This window comes from Protopterus annectens, chromosome 7.part0 (genome assembly GCF_019279795.1).
Source record: "Protopterus annectens isolate FY-2018-M chromosome 7.part0, PAN1.0, whole genome shotgun sequence".
Classification (NCBI taxonomy): Eukaryota; Metazoa; Chordata; order Ceratodontiformes; family Protopteridae; genus Protopterus; species Protopterus annectens.
The window spans coordinates 11071381-11095422 of NC_056739.1; the positions used below are offsets into that span (position 1 = coordinate 11071381).

Below are 24042 nucleotides of genomic sequence, written 5' to 3' on the forward strand. Positions count from 1 at the left end.
CTATTTGTCAAAGCCAATGTCCTGTATATATTTTTTCCCAGTTTATCTACCACATTTTATGGCAAATCAACCCTGTTTTCAGCTGCTCTAATTTCTTTTCAGAACAAAACTCCTTTCAACAACCTCTCTCACTGCTGCATTTGCAGGAATCTTACTGATATGGGAAGCATACAAGACAACTGCTGGTTTTCAAAACAATGTCTCTACAGTGAAGAGGTGTGGTAAATGTTTCAAGTATTCCCCGAGCTTCCATTTTACACAAAGATACATGCCTGGCAGTATTATTTAGAGGTTGCTGCAACAAAAGTCCCTCCCAATTGTCTGGTCGTTTCCATAGAACCGGTTTTGTGACTCTCCTGATTCGAGAGAAAATTAATGTGAAGCCAAACAGGAAAAGAGCACAGAACTCAGTAAGGATTAAGGAAACAAGTAGCAGGTACAGAAATCTCTGACCAAATGAAAGTCCAAGGCTTCAGTATATTCTTCATCAAGGTGAGACTACCATTTAGAGTTATTATCTACTAAAGGATTTCTTTGATTTTATTTTGAAACTTTTTCTGTATATTCAAAAGGTCGTAACTTATTGGAAAAAGTTGTGTAGCTTTTAAAACTCAAGTGTGACAAGGTGTGCCAAGAAATGTAAACCAGGAAGTACTAGGGTATGTGTGTTAGCAGATAGTTAACCTTTTTGCAGCCATGGCTTTCTGCAGTCCCATGCTATGTTAGAGATGTTGAAATTGTGTATTTATTTAAACTCTAAGAAAGCAGGAACCATTCTGCAGGTGCTGGTCCATACGACAAGTGTAGTAAACTTTCAGATAGCTAATTATGTGTTCCAGAAACATTTTCAAAAATGGAAGCAGTTACTGTTTTTGAAGGGGAAAAATGAACACAGTAAAGACTAAAAAAAATCAGCCCAGTGTAGTGAAAAAAATATTGAAAAGTTGCATGAACAAGTTTTTCAACAAAATAAAATAATGCAAAGAGTACAATAATGCAAAGAGTACTGCAAGTAGTGATCAACAATATAAAAAGTTTTCTTTTTCATTCTTCAAATACAGTGCATTAAAGCAAAGTAACTTTTAAGTGAGATTTATGAATTATTTATGCTGGAGCATATATTCGTAGGTGTGTACTATGCTAGCTGCCCTTTGTGGACCACTTTAAGCCTAGCCAATTCCCTTAGTGAGAATCAAGCACTCTACTTTTTGTTTGCGAGGTAAACACCTTAACATTATGCCAGTTCAATTTTCTGATGGATATTTTGCTCTAAATTAAATTTTACGTGCAATAACTTCAAATGCTTCTAAAATGATTAATCTGTCTGGGAAACTGATAGATGGAGGAAAGATATGAAGTACAAGCAGAAACACATTTCTCTGAGCAAGAATTAATTTCAGACGCATTTGCATCAAACAAACACACACACGCAGACACAAACATATACATGCCCTCACACTAAACTCTAGAGTATTTGCTTTAGGTTTATTACACAGATGTCACTATAAGACGCAACACAACTGAAAGACAGCCAGAATCAAAAATGCCATTTATTTACACTTATAAAAGGTACCTCATGGAAGGTATCTGAGCAGCAGCAGCAGTTTAGAAACAGAACGTCATCTCTGTCAGCCAGTGCTCACTTCATACCACATTGAAAAGAATGCTGCACTGAGTACCATCAGTACAAGGCACTTTGGTAGGGTTCTAGAAGGCCAAGTAGGATGAAAAACAGGTCAGCACTGTGTCTTCTCTGTGTAATCATTGGAAATGGCACAACCTGCTATAGCAAGTCCTGTGATACAGAGACTGAATGGTCAAAAAACTGACTTATAAGTACCAAGTCTGAGATGGAGAAAAGGGAATATTCTGAGAAATGGCCATGGTATAGAAATCTCGGTGTTGGTATATACAAGTTGCAGGGATGTGGGGGACAATTTAAAGTAGAAGAGTGATGTTAAAGATTCTCTCTTCTCTTTTTACAGATCAAATGACACTTAGGTGGCAGGACAAGGGGGTATAAGAAGAACATTACAATATATTGTGGACCTCACTTTATAGAGTGTTTCTCTGTAGCATTGTGTTCCCTGCTTTACAGTGTTGCACTACGTGGGGTGCACATTATGTTTAGAATGTACAGCAATGCAATAATGTGCTCTACATCTGAAAAGCATAAGCCACTCATGAATATGCATTACAGCACATCCTTCAGAAGATATATGGGTACATTGCTACAACATATAGCTTCAGGGAGACAACAGTGCACAGTGGGGATCTTTACCTTTATGACAAGGCTGTTAAACAGGATGGACAGCACAGTTCTGACCATCAATGTTAGTAGTTCAATAGGTAGAACATTAACTTTTGGTGCTGGAAAAACAGAAGGCTGTGGGTTGCATTCCCACCCCAGGTGCTTGGATTAATTTTTTCAACACTAAGACAGTTAGGTGAGGTGCTGCCCTCCAGAATGACCCATCATTTGGGTAAGGTGTTAAACAAAGGTCCCATCTGCATTAATTAGTAACAGCTCAACTGGATGGAAAAGATTACATGGCACTTAACAAAAAGTATATGCAAGTTCCCCAGTGCCCTGGTCATATTTTCCCCTAATTAGTACATCTACCAGCATCAGATTTTCTCCAGAAAGAGGCCACTGGCCTACTGGAACTAACCCACTCTAAATAAAATAAAAAGTTTAGAATCATTTTGCTGTCTCTACTCACTCCATCATGCTAATGCTTATGTTCTTTTTCAATTGGACTTTACGTTTTCAGACTGCCATGATAAGTACACAGAGTTCTTCTACAATAAAGACTCCTTTTGAACAGTACTGATGTTACTGTTTCCCAATGTTACACATTTCTGCATCAATATACACAAAAAGGCAGCACACCACAGGTGTGATGACAGCAACCTGATGCCCGTTGTTTGCCTTGTGTGTATATCTTTATGAAATGTGCTCAGTAACCAAGTGATCCAACTGGCTAACAACAACACATTACACATGTTTAGCACAAACAGAAACATAGTCTCTCCAAAAAAAATATTTAAAAAAATTGTACCATTTCTTAAGTGCATTAGCACATGCTGGGTTGTAAAATGAACCAATATTACTGCACATCCATATTTGTAAGGAACTCATCTGGGATCATTGCCACTGACCATGTACTCTTTCAGATTTGGAATTACTCAATGTATTAGATCACACTTAGATGTTGTTAATGTCTTAGCATTTTGGGAAATGATTAGTTTTAGGTGCTGCTTTTTTTTTCCCCATGTGAGTTTGCAGGACCTAGATAATATGAAAAGGAGGAGTTTTATGTCATTTACAAATTTTCTCACTTCTCCACATTTGTGCAACTTCCAAAGTACTAAGTATTTCAAGAGCAAAACTGTGGAGGTAGAGTTCCTGCATCAGATGGGTACATATGATTACACACACACACACACACACACACACACACACACACACACACACACACACACACACACGCACAGACACACACACACACACACACACACACACACACACACACACACACACACACACACACACACACCACAAAGGTGATTTTTTTCTTTTATCTTGCATTGTTTTTCCACAGAAATTTGTTGGTATGACAATTTTATTAGGTTTACTTGTTGCAGTGGTGAGGTTTTGTATCTGAAAAGTACAGTTGTGTAAGATCTAAACATATTTTATTTATTTTACATTTGTTTACCAGGACAGTCTGACTGGACACCGGTCCTTTTTCAGCCAAGACCTGGGGAGAAAAAGTCCAAAAAAAAGTACAAAAAATGTAGAAAAAAGTACAAAAATAGCACAAAGTACTAAGTACAAAAAATACTAAAGTAATTGATTTACATACACGATTGACAAGCTACAGAAGAACTTTACAAAAGCAATGTTCTTATATGATTGACAAATTTCAGAGAAGCTGTACAACATACAGATATTACATATGATTCATGTTAAAATTTTCTGTGGGAATTGCATATTTTAAAGTTAAAACAGGTATGCACAATGTCAAATACAGGCATGTATTCCATTTGCAATTCAGAACAATGTAGTAGGACATTGATAAGGAGTAGGCTCCTGAGATTATATGTGCACCAGAAACTAGCCAGAACATGTGCAAGAGAAGAGCCAAGTTTCAGTTAAGGGTGACTTTAAAAGCTTTTTGAATTGTGCTGTTGAGCAGTTGGAGGTTATTGGAGCTGGCAGTTTGTTCCATATCTTGGGAATGAAGTTTGAGAAGAGTGAGTCCCTGGCTGAGTTGTTTGCTTTTGAGATATTAAGAAGTTGTCTTTTGCTGGAATGGAGAGAGCGATTGTTGGTGTGCGGTTGTATAAGATTCTGGAGAGAAGTATTTTTCTGGTTGATACAAGATTTTATGGGCAAAGGTTAATTGATTAAAGAGTAGTAGTTGTGGAACTTCTAGCCAGTTTAGTAGTTTTAGAGATGTACAATAATGTGTTTGAGCTGGGAAATCTGTGGCGAACTTGGCAATTTTATTATACCAGGATTCTAGTTTAGTTAGATCAGTTTTTCTGAGGTTGGTTAGAATGGGAGAGGCATATAGGAGTGTTGCCAAGAGGTGTGTACTAGCAATGGTAGCTTTTGTGTTTACGGTCAGGAATTGCTTGTTTCTGTAGAGATCACCTAATTTTTTGTGTACTTTCTTGATAGTTTGAGAGATGTGAATATCAAATTTCAAATAGTTGTCAATTTGAACACCTAGAAGTTTGGTGTGTGGGTTACTGCTGTGATAGTGTTTTTATTTTTGGATGTGATATTGAATGTCAGGTATGATGGGGGAGTTCTTGTGGGGTAAAAGAGAAGAATCTTGGTTTTGTTGGGATTTAGAATGAGTTGGGTGTTAGTGAGCCGTGTTTTGGCATCTAGAAAAGAATCTTAGGTTATGGTCTGGAGGTCTTGTATGGAGGATGCTGTGCATAGTAGTGTGGAGTCATCTGCATATTGTATGACTGTAGTGTGAGGAGTAGAGTCTGTTTGTGAAGAGAGAGAATAATAGAGGTCCAAGGATTACCATAATAGTAGATGTCCTTCTCTTCACTATTGCAGTATTCATTACAATAGGGATCCCCTGCCAAGGGCAACCTGACATCTGGCCAATATTATACCAAAGGCTTTAGGTTGCTTTGAGGTATGCCGTACATCACACGTATGCTCCTCGCATAGAATAAGGCATAAAGGTGACATCTGAACATACCATACTCAGAACTGAGAACCCCAATAGGAATGCCAGTACAAGGAGAAGAGAGGTAACCAGTACATCCAGAAGAGAAAAGAACCAGGGGGAGGAGGGAGGGAGTGAATACTGCAACAGTGAAGAGAAGGACATCTACCATTATAGTAAGATTTTACACAACTGTACTATGTCCTTCCATTTCATTGTTGCAGTATTCATTACAATAGGGGGAGTGCCAAAGATCAGGAAGAAGAGAGGGAGGAGGACGAAGGACCAGCAGAGCTTTCTAGGAACCCATGAAGGAGGGTCCTAGCAAAGCCAGCTCTAGCTCTGGAAATTCCATCCAACTTGTAGGGCTTGGTAAAAGTCTGCACAAAAGTCCAGATAGCTGCCTCAAGAATAGAGTTAGTATCCAAACCTTTGAAAAAAGCACCAGAGGAAGCCACAACTCTAGTAAAATAAGCCTTAACAGAAGAAATAAGGCCCTTACCATGAAAGGAATAAAAAAAAGAAATGGCTTTAGAAATCCAAGCAGAAATAGTTTGCTTAGACACAGCCAATCTTAAGGACCTGGGGTGAATGGAAACTAAGAGTCGATTAGATTTACGAAAAGTCTTAGCCTTGTCCAAATAAAATCCAAGATGTCTATGCACATCCTACATGTGCAGCTCCTTCTTAATGGCAGATTGTGGGGAAGGGAAAAAGTGGGCAAATGAATAGAATGATTAAGAGACAATTTATTAACCACATTGGGCATAAAAGCAAGATTAGTACAAAGGGACACCCTGCCGTTATAAAACAGTAAAAATGGAGGACAAGCCATAAAGTCTTGCAGCTCAGATACCCATCTGGCAGAAGTAAGGGCTAACAAAAGTACAGTCTTCCAGGAACAATGCTGTAAGGAAGCTGAAGCAGCAGGCTCAAAAGGAGCTTGGGTCAATTTTTTCTAAAACAAAATTAAGATCACAGGGAGGAGGAACAGGCTTCCTGGGAGGTCTACTATGAAGGGCACCTTTAAGAAATTGTTTAGCTTCAAATCTGGATTGTAAAGGAGGTGATAAAAGCAGACAAGCAGAGATAGCTGATAAGTCAGCCTTAACAGAAGCATAAGCCAACCCAGCACTGAGCAGTTCCTGCAGATAACAGAGAAACAAAGGAACATCCACAGAAAGTGGATCCAGGTTACAAGAAAGACATGAAACAGAAAACATCTTCCATATGGATAAGTATGATGTATTAGTAGTGAGTTTCCTGGCCTTCACAAGACCCTAAGCACATCCTGAGAAAAAAGGTGTCTGTGGAATCAAAATCCTATTACCCACAGTGTCAGGTGAAGAATGGACAGGTGGGGATGGATGGGAGATCCCTTGTCTTGTGTGAGTAGGTCCACTTTGTGAGGTAACATGTGATGCTTGTCCTTGGCTAAATGGAGAAAAAGAGGAAACCAATGCTGCCTCAGCCAAAAGAAAGTCACCAGCAAGATTTTGGGAGCATCCTGTTTTATTTTGAACAGGACTTTTGGAATGAGGGGAAGGGAAGGAAAGGCATAAATAAACATCCCCTTCCAAGAAAAAGAAAGGGCACCCACCTTACAAACCAGAGGGTACAAAATAGAGGAAGTTGTCTGTTCAGAGGGGAGGCAAAAAGATCCATTTGAGGAGTACCCACTGGTGGACAATACCCAGAAAGACATCCCTGTGAAGCATCAATTTGTGGATTGAGTTATAGACCTGCTCAGAGAGTCTGCCACAATGTTCTGACCTGAGGGAATATAAACTGCCTGAAGTGTCACTTGATACTGGATAGCTAGTTCCAGCAGTAAGAATGCCAACCAGCAAAGAAGATAAGAGCTTGCCCCCCCATTTGTTGACATACCATATCACTATGGTATTGTCTGTAAACACCTTGAGAGGTCCTGGGGAGTACAGAGGATGAAAGGCTTGAAGAGCCAGCAGAAAAGCTGTCATCTCTTTGACGTTGATATGGTCTTTCTGTTGATGAGACAACCAGATTCCCTGCACCTTTAGGGAGCTGAATTCTTCTTTCCATCCCATATCTGAAGCATCTGTGAACAGCTCCTGAGATGGAAGAGGTGGTTGAAAAGTGAGCCCTGGATTGAGAGTCAACTGCTGAATCCACCACTGAAGTTCCTGCTTGAGACATGGAAGAAGAGGAACTAAAAATTCAAGGGGATGAGAATGCTGAAGCCAAACTGACTTGAGAAAATACTGAAGTTTTCTCATGTGCAGTTTGGCAAAAGGGAGCATAGGAATGGTAGAGGCCATGAACTAGAACTCTCGGAAATTCCCTGGCTGTTATTCAAGCCAGAGGAAGAAGGGATTGAAAAAAGAAAATGAGAGTTAGGGCCTTGGGAGGAGGCAGGGATTCCAGCATAGGTTCAGTCTGTGTGGATCCTGCATCACAAAAAATATGATCCTGAGAGGGACTCAGAAAGGACTTTTTGAAATGTATATTAAACCAGGGCTCTGCAGAAGGAAAACAGCAAAAGGAAGATTTTGCAACAATACCTCTGAAGAGGATGCCTGAAACAGAGGCCATCCAAGTAGGGAAAGTCCTGGATCTCCCTTAGCCTGCAAAACCAATTGCAGGCATGAGGCATTTGGTGAATATCCTGGAGCAGTAGAAAGGTCAAAGCAAATAACTGAAAATGCCAGCAAGCAACGGAGAAATGTAAAAACTTCCTGAAAAGGGGATGATAAGAAACATGAAGATAAGCATCCTTGAGGTCCAAAGACACTGGATAAGCCTGAGGAAGCAGTAGAGGGAAGAAAATCTAGGAAGCAACAACATCCAAAAAGAGGGGAGCTTCAGAAAGGTGTTTAGATGGGAGAGCTCCAGAATAAGCTTCCAAGTGCCCTCTTTTCTGGGGCACCAAAAACATTCTGTAGTAGAACCCCTTCCCCCTATGGGAAACTGGAACTTCCTGAATAGTTTGCTGAGTCAAAAGATCACAAAGCACCCATGGAAAGATGGGAAACTGTTCCTGAGTGGGCTAAAGAAAGCCCATAAAAGGGGGAAAGAGATTTTCAGACCATTAAATACCCTAGATAATGGACAGAACCCAGGAGTCCTGAGTAATCTTTAACCAAACCGGAAGAGAAAGGGAAAGACAAAATGAAAGAAGAATGTGGCTGAGAAGAACAGGATATTCAGACAGCACATGGCTTGTTAGGAAAAGGAGACTTCTATGACACAGAAGTCTGGGTGGCTTTAGCAGGAGGAGCCCGGTTCCCACCCTTCTTACCTTTGGGGGGAGGGTGACACTGCCTACAAACAAAGGTTGGCTTATTAGGGTAATTTCTATTAAATTTAGGCACAGAAGAAACAAAAACATGTTTGGGGTCCTGCAAGTTCTTACCCTTATCCTGAACAGACTTAAATCATCAGCAGCTTCACCAAACAAATGTGTGTTGTCCACAAGAGCATCCATCAACTTAGCCTTAATATCAATCAGGCAAAGGCTGAAGCCGAAGCCAGGAATATCTCCTCATCACAGAACCAAAGGCAGCAGCCATAGAGGAAGCATTGGCTGCATCATAACTACATTTAATAGAATGGTGAGCCACCTGAGAAGAAGTCCTTAACAGGGAAAGAGCAAAAGTCTGCCCTTCAGACTCCAGGAGATCAGAAATTACTGGACAGACCTGAGAAAGAAGAGCCAAAATGTATCTGGACATATGGGTCTGATAATTGACAGCCCCAAAAGCCAAGTAAGCAGAGGTATAAACCTTACCTAGCCTTCCCATAGTTCTGCAGTCTTTATTAGAAGGAAGCAACATAGAAGGTACCAACTGAGATGCCACAGATACCACAGAAAGGACAGCAGAGGGACACCTGTAGAGAAATTTACAGTACTCAGGCACCCTATAAAACCTATCAGTTTTTTTGGGGGCAGGAGACTGGGAATCAGTAGCATTAGATGTAGTAGAAAAGGCATCCAACAATGCAGCCACAACAGGAGAAACAGCCGAAGGTACCTCTTCTGTACCTCAGAAACCTGGGCACAATCCCATTTAAAGAACTCCAGCATTCTGGAGATTTTGTCCCCAAAAGAAATTTCCTCAAAAGGAATGTCAGGACTTGTAGACTCCTCTTCCTCAGTCCCATACTCTAAAGGAGAGGAAGTCTGAAATGAATAATCAAGGGATTTTTCATCTGAGTCCATCTCCTCTTCAGAAGAATCCTGTTCCCTATGTCTTTTGAGAGGAGTAGAGGAACAAGTGGGAGCTGGAACAGAAACTCCATGAGGAGGTTTCAAAGCCATCAGGGCATTAAACAACCCGAGTGAAATTCTGTCATTCACTCTGTGGGTCCTTAGGAGCTGGAGAAACATGCTAATATTTTGCTTTTTCTTCAAAGGGAAGTCTGCCTAATAAAATTTAGAAGGCTCAGACTCCTGTCAGCATTCAATAATTATAGTTGGGGCTTCCTCTCTAACCAAAATATGAGGAACACCCCTAGGTCCCTCAGAAATAATCAGCCTCAGTTCCCTCTGAATGTCCAAAGAGGATGTCTGCAAGGCCTCCAGGGATGTGTGTAAGGTTGGATCCACACCAGCTACTGAAACAGTCAAGGCAGAAGAATCCAATGGTGGAGCCAAGTGATCCTCGAGACTTTCACTTGCCTCAAGAGAGACGTCTGGCAGAGGCAGCGCAGCGGAAGAATCAAACCTAGATTTCTTGGCCTTCTTCACAGACAGCTGACCCTTACATCAGGAAGTTCCTTCCATAGTGTCTTTCACTAAAAGCTTAAGATGTTGGCTCTCCATGTACAAGGCCAAATAGGAAAGCCGACTATGGAGAGTCTTAAGAACAAAGGCCTAATAAATGAAATGGGATGTATGATCTTGGGAAGTGCTGAGACAAAATTTCTTTATAGAGAATCTGTTTCCCACACTGGCATTTACCCTTTCTGGATGACATGAAACCACATAAGAAACAATACAAAAAGAAGAAAGATAAGAGCAAAAAAAACCCCAATGGGGCACTTATCTGAAACAGCTTAGTGAACCAGCAAACAGAGTGGGAGTTCAGACCGATGATGAAGATATCGCGTTCAGACTGGCAGCAAAGAAGTTCTGAGGATGGTACATCAGGATGTCATCTTTATGCCCTCCACTACACAAGAAGCATATGTGTGACGTACAGAGTAAAATAAAGCAACCTAAAGGCTTTGGTATACTGGCCAGATGCACCCATTGGGTTTGTACCTCACAATAGCTAGGATTCTCATATCAGTCTAGTGTGAATTATTGTTTACACATACATGCAAGTTGACTATGTGTGTTGTAGGGGTTACCTGACATCTTCACACTCTAGTGCACAGCTGTAACTGTGACTTAGTACAGTTTCAGTGGACACCTTTAGTAAACAATTTAGCCATCTCCAAACTGCATTAGCATAGTTATTTATGCAGTGTAGTTTATTTATGTTTGTTGCAAGACCAACTACTTGCAGTCTAAGCAGTAAGATATATTGCTTTTCTGGACCTAAAGCACAGCTTTCTTTTAATGAGAAGACGGCTTTTCATAGCATTTTCTACACATTGCCACCCACTATACAGTGTCTCTGAACCTCACCCTTATTCTTTGAAAATCAGATCAGAAAACGTATTAATGTAAACCAACTGTGTATGTATTTTGGATTGCATTCTCTCAATGGAATGCTCAGTTTGTTGAACAGAATGAGCTACTGCATAAGTGGGCAAACTAACAACATTTTGAAAAAATGGTTTGTTTTTGTGGGAAATCACAATATATCAGAAGTATGAATTTATCATTTCTTCCACTGTTATACAAGTCATGGAGCTGCTACTTTTAAGGTAGTGGGAGTGTAAGGAAAGGCAGGTGCAAGAAGGTTTTTCGAAGATGTGTTTTGCAATACAGTGAGGATCAGTTGGGTGTGCTTTGATGTGTTGTGTTTAGGCCATGTTTTTTTTTTATTTCGATTATGTGACAACTGATCTCTCACACTGTCTCTCTCCCTCTCTCTCTCTCTCTCTCTCGACACACACACACACACACACACACACACACACACACACACACACACACACACACACACACACACACACACGGCATTGCTTAAGACGACTGTTGGTGTAGTCAACGGTTATTTTTATCGACACAATTTGGTTAACAAAACAGCTGACATTTGTGACAGGTTGTTAGGAATATACCCACTCCCTGATATTACAGAATCTCGGAGATGGAATATTTAAGTTGTAGGGACGTTTGGGGTGCTTGTGACGCTACAGAAAATATTATCTTTAAGTTGAGTACTCCAAGTTTATGTCCCAAGGCATGTGCTATTGACTGATTTTTTTTTTATTTTGTATCTTTTATATATATTTATTTATATATATTTTTCCCACATAGTATAATACTTCTGACTGAAAATGAAAAGGAATGAATCACAAAATGTCGTGTAATTTCATCATTAATCAGAAACAAAAATATTGACATAATGATTGAAAATGCAAAAAAATATTCTTAATTTGCGGTAACTCTTTTGACTATATGCACTTAAAACAGAACATTACATGTACTTGAAGGGCTGTACCTCTATACACGTGAAACGTAAATGTACAAAGTCCATAACTACATAATGACGAACCAGATAAATATATCAAATTAGTCTATATTCAAACTCAAGTACAACTGCAGCATAATTGCTGTAATATACAAATGACCATTAGTACCATAAAAACTTGCCTGTAACTAAAGCATCACATGAACAAAACTTGTTCTTAACGGCCACAGTGAGGTCTCTATTTCTCATTCATGACACTTGATTAAATACATCTTCTCTATCTGAATAGCAAGTTTCAGGTGGGCATTGCTGCCTTTCACATACTGTCTTCTTTATAAAGCTATAAGACCACACAAAGTTAAGAGGGCCTTTGCTAGTTGTGTACAGATTAAATGATGCTGTATGCTGTCAAGATGTCAAAAGTTCTACAGTGTAATTAGAGGCCTGAAAACAGCTGCAGAAAACTCGGAAAGTTATAAACATTTGTTAGTATAGCTCAAATAATAAGGAACATCATTTTGTACAAGTTAAATTAATGTAAACAATGATTACACAGGCCCTAATGGCTTTCACCAGAGATGGCAGATTTTGACAATGTACTGCACACAGCTGTTTTAGATAATGGATACAGTAGCAGTATTACATCTCTGAGTAATAAATATCATAGTGAGTGTTAAGTGGCATATTGCAAGAGGTCAAAATGTTTGGCTTCTCATCACACAACCACAATGTGGACCTCATTGTGTAAATGGCAAATGTGTTATTCCATCTGCATTCTCGACGGGTGGTGTATCAGGCAAGCCCCCGGTAGAAGAATAGTGGTTACAGACCAGTAGACCCAAGTCAAACGGTAAAATCTTTGTACCACAAAAAACACACCAGACTTCAGAAATGCCATAAAGTTTAGTAACAGTTTACAATTGTTAATAAACTTTGTGGCATTTCTGAAGTCCGGTGTTTTTTGTGTATCAGGCAAGCCTACTGCTATTATAGCAGCCTGCTATTACATATTTCAAGGCCATGATATTAGTTATTCCATTTATTTTATTCACACATTTACAAAGTAAGAGGACTAATCTAAGTTGGCCAGTTTCAGTCCTGACACAAACTATGTTCATCTAAGGATAAACGTTCAGTTAAAGCACACTCTGGGAACATACAGTTATATGGTCATAAGGCATGCATTACTAGCAAAAACTATAGTATATGAAGAACAACATTTAAAGAAACAGAGGTAATACAAGCATAGATGTTGATACAGAGAGAGAGAGAGAGAGAGAGAGAGAGAGAAAATCAACAGACCAACAAAGTGTTTTATTTGGTAACATGGTTATGCGTTCAGATTTTGTTCACTGTAGACACCTGTGTAGGATGAACACATACCAATTAGACCACCAGTGGTGTACTTTATAAGTAAACAAAACTCCTGTATCACAAGAAAACTATAGTAATCAGTGTAAGTGATTTCATATACCTAATCAACACAGACTTGAGACTAGAGTTCTTTTAGTTTTTGTATACTTTTGCATTTGGTCAAGACTTCTTTGTTAACAGTTTCTAAAATTGCTAGGGAATTGACCTCAGATTTAATGGTCAAGTACAGAAAAAGATATAGCGGATCCTAACACAATCAAATCTGATAACCATATCAACCTAAAAGTGAAATAAGCAGAAGCTGAAAAAGTTAGCTGATGCATTATGTGTGAGTAGTACTTAATGTTTAGCATCAAAAGATGCAGTCACTCTTTTATACAAATTCAGTCGTCATTATTAATAATGATTCTGCAGCATTCTTTTGTGTACTAAAACAATACACTTGTAAATTAGGTTTAAAAGAACCTATAAGTATAAAAAGATTTTAGTTGAAGCTGAGACAAAAAATAACCTATATTCAGGGGTGACCACACTGTAGTCATGGTGATATGCCCATCATTAAAGTCCTGCTCCTCACATGGTAGCATTTTGTACCTGCCGATGTACTCCAGTGTTAAAGTCATACTGCTCACAGGTTAGTATTACATATTTGGTGATGTATTACAGCAGTTTGCCAGTAGTTTTTCTAGGACTGTTGTCAAGCCGGAGAACACCAAACTAGGATTTTAATCCATTGATTTGTAAGAGTTGGCATGTTTGAAAACGAACAGTAATGACATTTTCCATAGGGTAGGGTTCATTCTGTGTACCAGACATATTTTTATATATGGTTTTACCTGTGTGTCTGCCAGGTTTGTATTCAGAGTTGCTGATATGTAACAGAAGAAAGTAGTCTTTGTACTATATACTAGCTGTGTCCTTTAGATTAGTGATGATTAGAACTAGTATGGTTTCTCTAAAGAAGCTTTCCTGACTGTCCTTGCATACATAAACTAGTCACCTGCATGCTGTCATTCCCTTCCCGCTATTGGTAGTGCCCTACAATACTATTCTAATACGTTCTTTAACATTGCCAAAATGTACTGAAAAGTACACGCTAAAGTTTGCTCACCTGTGACATCAGGTCACTTATTAAGGCCCATGAAGTGGTCTGGTGCAGCTATGAATGCAAACTGCAGCAACATAGCTGAAAATGCTACGGCAGGTGATGCAATCAGCATATTGCTGCTTATAGTATAACCAGGATGGAACAGAGTGAAACATACAGCAACTTTAAACATTTTAGGAATTTGTCTAAATTCTGTAACCTGTGGCCAGCAGCTTCAACTTATAGATTGGGGCAGGAAAATAATTTTATCAATGTTCTCATCTTTCATCAGAACCTTTAATGGTGAACATTTCCAAGCAGTGCCCGTGAGTGTTTAATGTGAGACTCTGTTTTTGTTTGTGTCTTTCGGCTTTTCCCGGTTAGGGGTCGCCACAGCGGAACTCCGGTCCACTAATGATTGGCAGTTGATCCATTCCTAAAATGCCACTGATGTCAATCATATAACCGCAAATTCAAATCATTGGCTTATAAATACTTCATAGCAATGACCTGTATGCTGCCCATGTGATAAAGTGTAAATGTAAGATACACTTTGTGACCTTTATAGGATAAAACTACAATTAAAAACATGTGAGAAATTATTGTTTTGTTTCTGGGAGGTGTTTACACTAAATACAGAGAACATCAAAGTAGACTGAGGAAGGACCGGCAAACCTTTTATTTGTATTTATAATGTTAATGTTTATAATGTTAAGCATTGAATGATGACATCACTATTCGGTACAAGATGGTTTGAGTGTGCTACAAATGTTGTAGTGCTAGGTGAACTTTTGACTGCCAAATACAAAGTCTGTATCACTTTTACCTGACTGAAACTGTATAAGATGTTTAATCTGTTTTGTCTATGTACATTATCTAGTTAATATTGAACCAGAGAAGCATTTTTCATGTCTGAAAGTTGCCTACTTTGCCTGTTTAACAAACAACTAAGAAGGAGGTACTGAGGTGTAACTCACCCAACCAAAATAAAATAAAAGGGAAAAGGTAGTACTATTGCTGAATTCTATCAGCTTCTGTCTCATCAAATAGCTACTGTTAATTATTTGCTTGAATTATGTTTTGTTGCCATGGTGCCCTTCTGAGATTAGGCCATGGGAGAAAAGCTTCACAGTACGTAAAGGGTAGATTTTCATGCATAACACAACCAAACTTCATCCTTGTCTATGACATGACAATGAAACCTTATCCTACAATGAGATATTGAAATTCTTTTATGATTGCACAAATCATAACTTAGACACAGTAGTTGGGTACACCAGTGAATTCTACAGCTTTCTAGATAAACGTATAGAAATGGCAGTCCCTGCTACAGCTAAATAGTTAAAAAATAAACAAACGTCCCTGGTGTGGCCCATCTACATTAATAAGCTTTACAACAAAAGACACTACTTAAACTATACAGATTTAACACCTCGCTCAATCAAGGAGAGTATGAAAAATATTCCTAAGAAATTGAAAATCACAATCAGATTCTCCAAAGCTAGCCATGAACTTAGGTAAGTTAGGAAAGTAAGGAACACCACCCTACATTACTCTAAACTTGTTCAAGATAGCACTTCTCATTAAGATCCAGATTACATTGCCAATGTACTTGCTAACAAAATTCATTTTTAACTTCACCATAAGACTACTGTCCACCCCACCCCACTCCAGTTTATCGGAAACATGTGCTGAAAGTGTTGAATAAGACTTAATAAGCTACAGGTTTTGTCCCTGAAAAGTGGTGCACTACAGTCGCAATGTCCCTATATAAGGGTAGCCATCATATCTCTCAATTGTCCAGATTTTTGCAAAATGCCCAGATTTTAGCCTCATATTTTTAGTCTGTTCCTCATAAAATGTGTGTTTTTTTCTGTGAAATTCACTGAGGATAGGAGTCACTAAGTAATGACATACATCCGAGTTTCAGACTTCATATCCTTCAGAAAAATGCATGCTAATGCACATCTTATTATTCTTGCTATTTTTAAAAGATCTCCTTATTTTTGGGCCTTTGTTCCCCCATTATTTTAAGCTTAGCTTGCAATGCTATCTTTTTTTATTTTATTTTATTTTATTTATTTTTTTAACAACAGCTTCTGTTCTAGACTTGAATAAAAACTCTATCAGAGATGGTCTTTCAATAAGCACTCTTCTAACCTTTTTTTCTTTGTCAGTACACCAGTACACCAATATTAACCCCTAGTAGGGAAGCAGTCTCTAGCCTGCAGTCCAAACGTCACCTTGGCCTAATCCCTCTCTATTACTTTCCCCATGTATTTATTAGTTCCAAATAGATTGGTTCTTTTGCCAGTTTTCTCCAGTAAATTCCAGCCCCATGTTGCCTGTTTTCTATATCACTACTTTTAGTCATCCCTACTGGCAAAACTCATCTACTCCTGTATTGACTTGGTTATTTAAATACTTTCTATTACTTTAGAAATATAATCATTTGTATAATTGTTGTTATTCACCTTAAGGGTCTACATCCAAAATCCTATTCTTTTCTTACCTCTTGGACCCCCCCCCATATTTTACCATCTTCCTTTTCTACTTTGGATTTATAACCCTCGGCATGTGGTATGTATATGAGACTTAACTGTGTAGCTCTAAGAGTTTATTCAACTCTTCCCATCACAAATACATTTCTTCAATTCTACTAATCATCCACACTGTCCCCTCTGGTGGATAAAAACATGCCTCAGTATAAAAAAAACCTAATAGACTAAACATTTTCAGTGCTTGTATCTTACTACCCAAAATCAAGATTTTTCAGTTTTTATATTATTGTTTGTTTGTTCTCTTCTCAAATATCTGCAGCTGCCATAACTGAATACTTTTTAATCTGTACACCTAACTACATCATAATATCTTGCCCCATAAATATGAGTATTGCTGAATCAATTCATGTGTGGGAACATAACTTATGGTTCTAACCTTTGTTTTAGCTTCATTAATTTTATATTCTGAAAAGACTTGAAACATTCTCAAAATGTTCCACAACACTTATATTTCCCTTTCTGGATTTATCACATACCAAATAATGTCTGCAAATAAAGTTAACTTGTTTTGCTTACCATATGAATTATAACCCTGAAATTGAGAGTTCCCCTTTTTTGCTGACAATTTCTCTAAATATAAAGCAAATAAAGGGGAAAGATGATACCCTTGCCTGCTTCCTCTGTTCAAAAGCAGTTTGTCAGAGAGGAACCCTCTCACCTTAATTTTTGCCTCCAATCCTTCATATATTCTCATAATTAACCCTTTTCTTCTATTAGAGACAGCAAATCCTTTTATTGTTTTATTCAAAATCCCAGTTGAATCTATGAAATGCTATATCTGCAACAAGACCCACCAACACTAGTAGTATTTTACTACACTCTGCTTCCCCAGGTCATCATTTTTCTATTTATGTCAAATGTTTGCCTTCTCTCCACTAAATCACACTGATCCATATCTATCAATCTTGCAAAAACCATTACAAATCTCTTACAGCTAGTACAACCACTTCATAATCATGTTTTAAAATAGTAATCTGTCAATATGAAGCTGGGAATGAAGGATCTATACCTTCTTTGGGTAATGCAGTCACTACAGCTTTCTTCGAATACACTGGTTGCTTCTTCTCTCATTAAAATATTGTTAAACAAACTCTTCCAGATCTTTATCACTTTTTCCCCAACTTCCGCTTCCACAGGAATACCATCTATTCCTGGAGACTTCCCTGTTTGATTGATTGATTGATTGATTGATTGATTACATATCAAAATTTTTATCTCATCTCTTTGTATTTTAACTATTTATTGTTGAGTGTCATTTTCCTGTAACCTTGGTAGCAGTCTTCCATGAGGATGGCCTAATGGTTAAGGTGCTTGCCTTACAAACACAAGTTGCAGGGTTTGAGTCTCACAAGGGATAATTGGCTAGGCTTACAATGGCTCGCAAGGGCAGTTAGCCTAGTATGAACCTATGAACTTGTGCTTTTTTCTTGGTTTTCAAATATCTCTGTTTTATGCAAATTGTCATAGTATTTCTGAAGTATCTCTAACACCTTTATAAGATCACTGGTTGTTTTTTTTATTGTCAAAGGCTACCTAATTTTGGCAACAACCTTTTCTACTTTATGTTGTCTAAGTCATTGTGCTAAAGGTTTTTGTGTTCTGGAGTTATCAAACTCATGGATATTATCCAATGATCTCTTATTTTCTCTTTAGCACGCAGCAGTTGCTCCTCTTCTTGGTATGTGAAATCCCTCTTATTCTTCAGTACTTTAACCCTTGTCAGCCCCTCATAATAATTACTATCACTTATTTCCCTTATCACTGTCTTTCTATTTCTAATCTATGTTAAACTCCGTTTTTTTATTTTATGTCACTCACTAGCTATCTTTTCAGAAGAAATGTCTATCTTCCCTAATAACATTTGAATCATTTCTGCTGCCCATTCCTTAAATTCCTCTATTTCAACACTTAAGTGGGCAAGTGCCAGTGTCTCATTTTTACTTCATTACCATGCATATTTATTTTCATTTTTATCAGTGCATAATCTAAAATAGTTATTTGATGCGTGTCAAAGCTTTCAATTAAATGCACATGCACCTGTGAAATATAATTTCTTTCCAGTCCAGCCCAGTTATTGTATCTTGAGTTTCTTCTAATGAATTCATATCTTCTAAACCAAATATTTTCACACATTTCTTTAGAAATCTAGACTGTTGTTATATTTTCCCTTCTAGGTTGCCCAATATAGCTTCATGTCTGCAAATCAAGTTCCAGTCCCCATTCAAATAATATTCCCTGCTAAAACCTGATCATTTCTCCCTAAAATGTCTTAAGCTACATAAATAGCAGTTTTTGGTGGACTATATATATATATATATATATATATATATATATATATATATATGCCAGCATATTCCTCCTTCCTCACCAATAGCCCCTTACTACCACTAACCAATCATTAATGTCTTTTCTCCCTTATTCTATCACTACTGAGCCCCTCTTGCAGTCAGTATTATTACTCCCTTTTTCTTTTCCCCCATTATTCTCTTGAGTATCTGTGCTAGAAGCCCTTCATTGTCAAATTCACATGCCCATTTCTATCCAAATGTGGATCAGGCAAAATTGCTATTTGTGCCATACTTAACTTAATTCAGTACTCTTTCTGTTTTGTATTTACCTGCAAGGTCATTTACATTCCATGATAATATGGAAAACAGAGTAACAATTGTGACAGAAACCTATTGTTTTCACCTATTATACATGACAGGTCTTTTGAATGTGTATTTCCAACTTTTAGCTTATATGCTCACACTATTGTTTGTCAGGCTGATCTTTTACACAGTTACATTTTCTCATCACCAATTGAGCCTATGTCAAAATTTTCAAGACTTTTTGCTTCAATGAAAACAAAGAAAAAAGTACATTTTCATAACCCCATTGTCTTTTAACATAGAATAACTACTCAAAACTATGTACATTTGCAACAAATGAAGCTCATACCCCAGATAGAAGCAGTTGCCACAAATCAACAGCTGCACCAATAGGCATTACCAAATCTAAAATTATGGTTGCCCATGCTAAAGCATGTGTTATAGCCTATTTTCCTACATACCATAACTGCTGCCTGTTCTTTCCCTACCTCTATGCCCTTCGAGATGTGAAAAATAGCTTACATGCTTTCAATACACATTGAGTTTAACCCTAAGAGAAAGTACGTTGATTACTTTAAACCACGTACAAACTTCGGACTAAGCCGAAAAAACAGACTTGAAAACTTGAAAGGACAATGAAAGTAGAATAATCCACAATAGAGGCAATAAAAACTAGCGCTTTCTTTCACTTTATTTTCCATGAACTTCTTCAGAAACAAAGACAACAAGCCCCCTCATGCTTGTGTCTTTTATAAAGTACATACAGGAAATGATGTCATCAATTGACTTTTTCTATCAGCAGTAAAAACTGTTTGTAACAATAAATAAATGCAGTTGATGCCATAAATGTTATTATCTTCTTAACTATACATTATATTTAGTGTATTTTTTCTTTTTTTTTTTTTTTTTATCTGCTTGTTTGAAAACATCGGATGTAAGCTATCATCAAACCTGACAAATAAAGTCGCAAAATGAAAGAAATACTGACTTTTTTGTCACTCATTTTACATAAAACTGTCATACTTTCTTAAAAACATTACAAAACCATTCTGTAGTCCACAATATATAAAAAAATCAATACAAAACAAATATTAAATACATATCTAATTCCATATACTTCTATAATGAAAATCTGAATATTGACATACAAAATGCAAAATTCATTGTCAAACAACTCCATTCATATCATTGAAGCGTCACATGCAAAACGCAATGTTTACATTTGTCAAAAACAGTTCTTGTACCAATATGATTCACCTAAATTTTTAAACTATCCTTTTTAAATTATTCATTAAACGTGTGTGTTCCTTGTCACTACATTTGTTGTCTCTATCCTTGGTATGGAAATAGTGCCAGACTACCCTCCAATAGAATGTCTACTTGATGTGATTCGACTATTCTACCCAGTATTGCTTTTGACTAACCTTGGTGTCCAAACCCAGGTTTAATATAGCCAAAACACCCCTGCTCATGGATGTCTAGTTATCCTCTTACCAAAATGTGTTTCTCCGTTCACCAACTTTCTTTAGATCTTAAAACCACAATGTCCAGACAGTACATGACTGTCCCATGACGAACTCCATATGCCTAAAAAATATTTGGCCTTAAGAGACTTTAGTCAATGTACTGGCCTGTGATACATCTGATACCTATTTATATAGTAAGAAGCACACTTGGGGTTATGTTTGCAAGGAAAACATCAATCCGTTTAGCAATATCGTTGACAATGGAACATACAACAAAAGAAGTGAGTACAACGATGACTTTAATGTTTGTAAAAAGTCCATTTTCGAATTAGAGAAAATGGTGTTCAAACATGTAACATTGTGTTTAGAGATTCAGTATTTTACTGAATGTATACAAAGGGAAATTGTTCCGCAGGGCTTAAGAACGGCCAAATTCCCTAACTGTGTCATACCGGGGGATCCTTTATGTAAGGCACTAATTAAACTATATAATGACACGGGCGTGTCTATGATGAAACTGTTGGTAAAGCATTACGAGAAAGAGGTTGTATACCTGAGACAAAAAATAAAGGAAATGGATGATTTTATCAAAAATGCTAACAGTTACAAGCATTTATTGTCTCTTTATAGTGGCATTGAGGCTAAAGCGGACAAGCATCAAGCCACTATAATTAATAGAAAGCAAAATAAGCTTAGAAGGGACATTAGAGCTTATAACAACAACGTAGCTTATATAAGTACGGAGAATGCTGAAACAGATTTGAACTCTAAAATTGGAGAGAATGGGGAACAACTACCCTTGGCTAGGCATGTGGAATCGGAAGAAATTGAAGGTGAACCAAGTTCACATCTAGTACAGACTATCAATGTACAGTCTAATATAAACAAAACCAAAGGAACTGTTGCTTCAAAGACTGACAAAGTCGAAGCAACCATTACAAATTCTAGTTTTGCAGAAGTGGTGAATCAGGGTAATGCACAAGAAGATACCCCTTTTCACCAACACAAACCACAATGGAGAAGGACTACCAGGTGGTACAATTCCACACAGAAAAAAGGGGGGAAACAGAAAAACAAAAGGAAGTGGTAACGCCTCAAAATATGGACAAAGAATTTACACTGAATGTTGTAAATGTCAGTGATTTAAATTTGTCTGAAGATATGTATAACATTTTAACCAAAGGTTTTACATTTATTCCCTCCAACAAAGTGGAGTTGGGTAGATTACTTGTAGATTTCAGGTTATTCCTACGAAAGTTAAATCTGAAGTATATTTTAAAGGATATTAACCAAGGAAACAGACAAGATAAAAATGTACCTAGTAGACCAAGTACTTGTAATCCTCCATTGGTTAATACACTGCATGTTTTTCAACATATATGTGAAACGGAATTTAAAAATATGAAAGTAAATGTGGAAAGTAACTTGACTGAAGCCGAGACCAATGCATTAAAAAAACTTGCACAAACATCAGAAGTTAGAGTAATGAAGGCCGACAAAGGGGGTAAGATCATAGTTATGAACACTTGTGACTATGAGGAAGCCATATTAGAGATGTTAAATGATACAAACAGTTATCGAAAGGTCACATTAGAACTGATACAAATCAGTTTTAGAAGAATAGACACTTTACTGTTTGATATGTTTTGTCAGGAAGAATTGGAAAGGTCTGACTACGATTACTTGTCAATTGACAATCCAAGGATGGCAAAGTTTTTTGGCATACCCAAGTTACAAGCTAGTACTACAAACATAACTTTTAGACCCATTATATCGGCCAAGCATTATAAAACTGAAAACATTTCCATTTGGTTGGATAGTTTGTTAAATCCCATAGCACAAAAGGCTGAGTTCTTTTTAAGAGATTCATGGCACTTGTTAGAAATCTTAGGAAAACTCGATCTGGCCTGGGAAGAAGTCAATTTTGCCACTCTGGATGTACGAAGTTTGTATACGTCAATTAGTCAAGAAGAAGGAATAGAATACATGAGGGATTATTTGACACAAAAAACAAACATCAAGGCTGTTCAAGTGAACACAATATGTTCCTTGATGGAAATAGTTCTTGACAACAATTTCTTTTCCTTCAACAAGACGTATTACAAGCAAACATCTGGGGTGGCAATGGGGGCCAGAGTGGCACCAGCCTTCGCAAATATAGTAATGGCGAATTGGGAGCAGACTTATTTAAAAAGTCACCCCAATTTTGACAAGGTCAAACTATATTTGAGATACATAGATGATTTGTTCTTTGTTTGGGCAGGCGAAAAGAGTGAATTTCTAGATATGACAAAAGATTTGAATGACACCACCAATTTTTTGTTTTTCAAACATAGTGGCTATGGTAAGGACATCAATTATTTGGACCTCAACCTTAAGATAAATTCCATCAATGGCCAAATTGAGAGTAGGATATACAGGAAGGCTTGTTTTGCAAATCAATATTTGCACAAGGACAGCCTCCATCCAAATCACATGAAAAACAATGTCATTAAGGGTCAGATGATTAGATTGAGTAGACTAACATCAGAGGACATTGTTTTTAATGAAGAACTTGTGATTTTGAGGAAGTTATTTTTGGCTAGGGGTTACAAAAACAACAAATTGAAAAAGTTGGAACATCAAGTTGTAAAGTTAAGGAACAATGTAGCCAAACCTATACTGTCTTCATTAGATCAGGCAGTTGGTCCTCCTGTGATTTTAGAAAAAATCAAAGATCACAATGGAAATTTGAGTGAGTTCTGTACAGCATTTCCATTACCCATTTCAAATGAAATTTGGTGCATCAAGAGCATCATAGAAAAGAATTGGAATATTATCTTAGGAAATAGGGATCTTACAGAAACACTAGGGATTAGACCAAAGTTTACATACAAGATGGTCACAAACATCAAACAAGTTTTGGAGGTCACAAACAGGAGGACTGAAAAACCAACTAGGGGGATTAGTTCCAAGAAAGGAAGTTTTTCGTGCAAAGACTGTAGACAATGTAGATTCATTAGCAACACTTCATTTGTGACTTTGAAGCATATGAAAAGAACTTTTTGGGCTCATGGTTATTTCAACTGCCACAGTGATCATGTTGTCTATTTAGCTTCTTGTTGTTCATGCGATAGTTTCTACGTTGGCAAAACCATTAGGGTTTTGAAACGTAGAATCTACGAACATACATTGGCCATCAAGAACAAAGATAAAAACA

General features: G+C 37.5%; 1 protein-coding gene across 6 annotated transcripts in view; it reads left to right on the forward strand.

Moving 5' to 3' along the window:
• Window positions 1-378: 378 nt before the first annotated feature.
• LOC122806215 overlaps window positions 379-24042 on the forward strand; it is a 330985-nt gene continuing 307321 nt past the window's right edge. For 3 of the 6 annotated variants that reach the window (XM_044076444.1, XM_044076443.1, XM_044076445.1), the window contains exon 1: window positions 379-492. The gene's annotated coding sequence lies outside the window, so the exon portion shown is untranslated. The remainder of the gene's footprint in view (window positions 493-24042) is intronic. The other 3 variants (XM_044076448.1, XM_044076446.1, XM_044076449.1) reach the window with 1 other exon arrangement.